Source organism: Trachurus japonicus, chromosome 21 (genome assembly GCF_045865225.1).
Source record: "Trachurus japonicus isolate A0001 chromosome 21, Traja_1.0".
In the NCBI taxonomy this organism is placed as follows: domain Eukaryota; kingdom Metazoa; phylum Chordata; class Actinopteri; order Carangiformes; family Carangidae; genus Trachurus; species Trachurus japonicus.
Genome location: NC_140927.1, coordinates 3,928,650 through 3,933,837, shown reverse-complemented (window position 1 = coordinate 3,933,837; position 5,188 = coordinate 3,928,650). Strand labels below are relative to the sequence as shown.

Below are 5,188 nucleotides of genomic sequence, written 5' to 3'. Positions count from 1 at the left end.
TCACACTACATTTCCCATGAGCCTCCACTCGCATGCTGAAATTCTTGGACGGACGAAAGCGAAAACATTTTCCCAAGAATGTTTTCATTCATCAACAATGAAAGTCGGGGGTTGGAAGACGATGAGATACCGTCGTAGTTCCGACCATAAACGGCGATCCGGCGGCGTTATTCCCATGACTCGCCGGGCAGCATCCGGGAAACCGAAAGTAGGAAATGCTGGGCGAGCAGACCACTAAATAATAGTAACAAAATAACTATAAAGACAAAACTATATATTTATCGAAAATGGACCCATTAACAGGTGGGTAACGTAGATTCATCCAAATTAATATGAGACTCTTTCATAACCAAAAAAACTCCTCGATGTCCGTTTAAGACCAGCCGTCAGAACTTCTGTAACTTTGTGATGTCACAACAAAACAGTCGCCACTCACAGCCATGCTCCAAGCCCCGCCTACCTTGACCCATGATCTAACCTTGCAGGATTTGGTTCATGTTGTTGTTGGTGTCGGCTGACTGTGAATGATCCAATGAAAAAATGCAGTAAGATTTCAGGTTAAGACTTCTGGTTATTAATACCACAAGCAGAAATATATTTTCTGATGAGGAACACTTCAAATACAACACCAGATATGGAATATGATGTATGACAGATGGATAAGATACAATTTATGATCAAGAAAAACATGAAAGTCCCACTACACCGTAAAAAATAAAGGGCTGTGAAAACTCAAAAATTCTAGGTAACTGGCTGCAATAGATTTTTGCGTTTTGAGTCCAACTAAAACTCTCAAGTTTTGAATAAAACCACATAAAGTTAAGCCAACAAATTATCTTTTGTTGAGATAACTTGTAAATTAACTTAAAGATAACTTCAAATTTTGAGTTTTTTAAACACTTAAAATTTAGTAGTCTCAACTTATTATTTTTGTTTCAGATAAGTTACCTTTCAAATGCATCAAAACTCAAAAATTCAAGTTGTACTTATAAATACTCTCAAGTTGTGGCAACTAAAACAACAAATAATACAAATACAAATAATACTAGTTAAGTAAAACATCTTTATTTAAACATTTAATGCAATATTCCAGCAAATATGATTAAATCTATCTAGTGCAAGTACTGTACACTGCACCCACAAACAAAAAGATGCAGACTGGTGTGGCCAAACTTGTTAAAAGAGTCCAAACCACAACACAGTCAAAAAGCACTACAGCAACACCACAGCAATGCTGTTAACAGTTTGAAGCGAGGCCGGTGCACCATCCACGAACACGGTGAGCACTCCCATTTGGACCCCTTTTGTTTGTCTGTCTTCTGGATCGGTGTCCTGTTGAAAGCAGAAATTCAACCAAATTCAATATAAACACTGTTAAGATAACTAAACACCTATGTCAGCGTGTAATTTTAAATTTGTGTCTCAGCCTGAGTAAACCTGTAGTGTACAGTTACTGTGCTATACAGTTTTTTTGCCTGTGATTCTAATTGCTATTCATCCCTGTAACAAGCTACAAGTCATTTATCTAACATCACAATAGTCTGAAGCTGTTCAATGGCGGTAAAAATGAAACATCAGGTAACTAGCCTTGTTGGCTAACTCTGCCCCACTTACAGTTTTCTTTTAACTCTGTTGATTAGTGGTGCACTGTCCCTATGAAATAAACTAATAAATGAAATGAAATATCCTAAATAGTTTTTCTCTGTGCTACTCTGGTCAGAGCGGCGTCCCAAGCAACAGTGTGCTACACTAAGCAGCGGTCTGGCAACGGACTGCAGGAATTATTCTTCTGTTGTTGTTGCCTACAATGATCAATAGATTGTGGTATTCTGGTAAAACTCCATATTCAACCTTAAATTAAATGGCTGGTTAAATAAATTACTTGTGTTCCAGGGAGAAAGGAGGCTCTCAGCCATTAAGCTGGGTTACGCTACTGTAGGTGGAAGGCAAAAATATATGGGGCGTTGGTGATTAATACGGTTTTTTGGGAGCTACAATCCAAGGTGTGGATATTTCATCTTTTCTATATTCTAAAGCAATATGGCATAGAGAATTATATGTGCATGATAATTAATGTGCACTCATGGTTGACCAAAAATAAAAACAGACATTCTGTACTCACCAGGCGTTTCAGGAAAAGTGTCTCTGAAATCTGAGGTCTAGACATGCTCTGCTTTGATGCATTGTGATGTCTGGAAATTGGACACAGGAAAGCCATAGGACATTTGGTTAAAAACAGTGCAGCTGAGATTAATTTGTGACTAGTTTAAACTTAGGTCTTATATTGGGGTGGCATCCATCAAATTTGGACGAACCGGGAAGAGGACAGACAGATTTAATTTTTTTCAGGACAATATCGCATTTCGGGGCTTCAATACAAGAGGGACATTAGCACTATGGAGGTATTTGGATGTTTTTTGGTGTGTCTTTTTGTTACGAAGACAGTTGGTATCCATTTGCAACCGTTATATGGACATGCACTGCTATGCCAAGACCCCCTGTAACTCAGAGAAGCGACAGATAACTCTGAAACTTCTCCCAGCCCTTAGTCGACACAAGGAGAGAAATTTCAATTTTGGGTGAACTATCCCTTTAAGGGCTTGCTCAGGTAACCCTGAACCATAATCAAAAATACATGATATTTATAACATGAATTCACCTGTTCATCAAGAACAGCCAAGCGTCTCTCCCTGTCTTGTCCCTTTTCCTGGCACGGCTGCTCTAAATGTCCACAACAGTTCCTTGGTTACACATCAGAACTTGCTGCAAATCTGAAATAAACAAAAAACAGCACACATTAATCCAACCGAATCAGTTCACATGGATTTTCTCTTAAGTAGTCAGTTTCTGAATACCTTTATTGGCAAGGTGCTGAATTACTCGTTGTATAAGGCAAGCAATAGTTCTGTGATATAAAATAGTTAGCAACTTTTTCACACACATTTTCTTACCTGTTCCTTAAGACACAGGGCAGGCCATCTCTCCTGGATTTCTGTGACCATGGGCTGCACCTCAATCTTCTCCTGTCAGTCCACCAAGACAATTAACAACAATTAATGTCATATATATTCATGTTTACATGACACCCAATTGTAAAAATGAGTCTCTAAAGTAACATTAAACTTTAACATCAGAGGCACACATAAGCAGTATACCAGTTATTTGTAGCACTGCTCATTGTGTTTAATAAATGAGCTCCAGTTCCACTGTAGCCGCACTAACGGAGCTAACAGAGCTAACGGAGCTAACAGAGCTAACGGAGCTAACAGAGCTAACTGGTAAACAATTAACATCTACAACTCTCTTTAGCCGTGAGGGGGACAATAAATATATAATAATGTATAATCTGCACACGTGAACCCTGACTTTTAGTACCATATTGAGCAAAATACTCACCTTGAGAGTAAGAAGTGTAAGAGATGTCGGCAGCACATGCCAGCAGTGTCGTTGTGGTGGAACCCCTGCAGATATGCATTGGAGACCCCAGTTCTTGTTGTCTCAACTTCTAGAACTTGTCCTGACCTCAAATGCACAGTTTTGAGGTTTGCTAACTCAAGTTATTAAGTTAGGCCAACTTTAGCCAAAAAACTTGAAAAAGATAGTTGAAATAAATAATGTTTATTAGTTTACAACACAACTCAATGTTTTTTGTTTAGTCAGCTGAAAAAATATGGTAAGGCCAACAACTTTAAGTTTTCATTTTTAGAGTGTAGCTACAATATGGGACCTTTAAAATGATTTTTAATAATCATCTGCACACTGGACTGACAGCTGTTCACTGAGCTAACATAACATGAGTTCTATTACCGGTGATTAAAGCCTGACCCTTTGTTTTAGCTTCTAGAGATCATGTAAAGGCACTCTTTATTCTGAGGATTTATGGTGTGGGCCCCCTAAGACAGGAGGCTTATTCCACCCCTGTTTACTCCCTCCTACAAGCCAAAGTGACATTATGACCTTTGGAGCAACATGGACTGTGGTCCCTGCAAGCTCTCTCTCTCAGGCGGATTACTGGAGGAGAAAAAAGGGGCTTTACAACTTGAAAGCATATTTTTGAACCCTAATGAGCAGAAAACTTCATTAATCCAAACATTCTTTATAACCACACTCTGCATCGCCGCCTTAATGTTTTCTCCTCCTTCGTTCTTCGCTCTTTCAGCTCGGGCCACGAATAAAGAGCAGTGAAACAGAGAGAGAGTTAGATTTCACTCTGCTGCTTCCCTAATCAGTTTACTAACATCATACTGAACCATTGGCTTTGTTATTGACTTCACCACATGGGAATAATCCTCCATTCAGATTGAGTCAAAGGGAACTGGGAGGCAGTGTGCCGGGAGTTGGCACAGACGACAGATTCAAGTTGAATGACACTGACTTTTGGTTTTCTAACAGCATTAATGCTGCCTCTCAGGCTCGTTACCAGATCAGTAATGATATTTTCTCTCTCCTGAATGCCTCAGTGAAGGAGGTGATGGGGTCAAAGTGGCACAGCGTGTCTGTGTGTGTGTTTTTTTTGTGAGTCCACAATGTCATAATGTCAGGGTTGTTCCTCCCCAGTTTAGAAAAAAACAACAACTGAAGCCTTGTCACCAAAATCTCCCTCCCCCACTCCTCCCTTCCTATATCTCCCCCGTCAGCCTGTAAACCTTCTCACCTCCTCACCTCCACCTTCCACCATCCTGACCTCCTGACTCCCAGAGTACAGAAGGCACACTTAGGGGCCACAAAGCCCTCATTTTGTGTTGTCTCTTGTGGCTGTGTGCTAGTTTAAGAATCACCTCCACTCAGCTTTTAGTGATGAAATAAAGCAACAGGGTCCGGACTGTGTGGGAGCCAGCCAGACGCTGGGAACACATGGAGGTGGAGATTCATCTCATCTACAGTTTGTTTCTGTCAAATTCTTCTATAACTGCACAGAAATTAAAGAGAATGGCTGAAGGCCCAATCCAAGTTGCACTTCCTGTATTCCCTAAACTGATTTGCATAAAAAATAGGATATATATAGATATATTTCTTCTTCTTTTTTTTTTTTTTTTTTGCAAATTTGCCTCCCGTGACGGGTTCTTTCATTCATTCAATACTTTTTCAGCCAGGGAGCAAAGCAGCAGATCTGTTCCAATGGCTGACACAGTCTAAGGCAGTGGTGCCAAACTCAAATACACAGTGGGCCAAGTCGAAGGCTGGACTG

At 40.0% G+C, this 5,188-nt stretch overlaps 1 long non-coding RNA gene across 1 annotated transcript; it reads right to left on the bottom strand.

The window, feature by feature from the left end:
* Positions 1–1,080: 1,080 nt before the first annotated feature.
* On the bottom strand, positions 1,081–2,767 carry LOC146964671 (uncharacterized). Its single transcript, XR_015034598.1, has 3 exons — positions 2,660–2,767; positions 2,123–2,192; positions 1,081–1,332 (listed from the first exon to the last, which is right to left on the bottom strand). It is a non-coding gene; the product is annotated as an uncharacterized LOC146964671 (long non-coding RNA).
* Between the last annotated feature and the right edge of the window lie 2,421 nt (positions 2,768–5,188).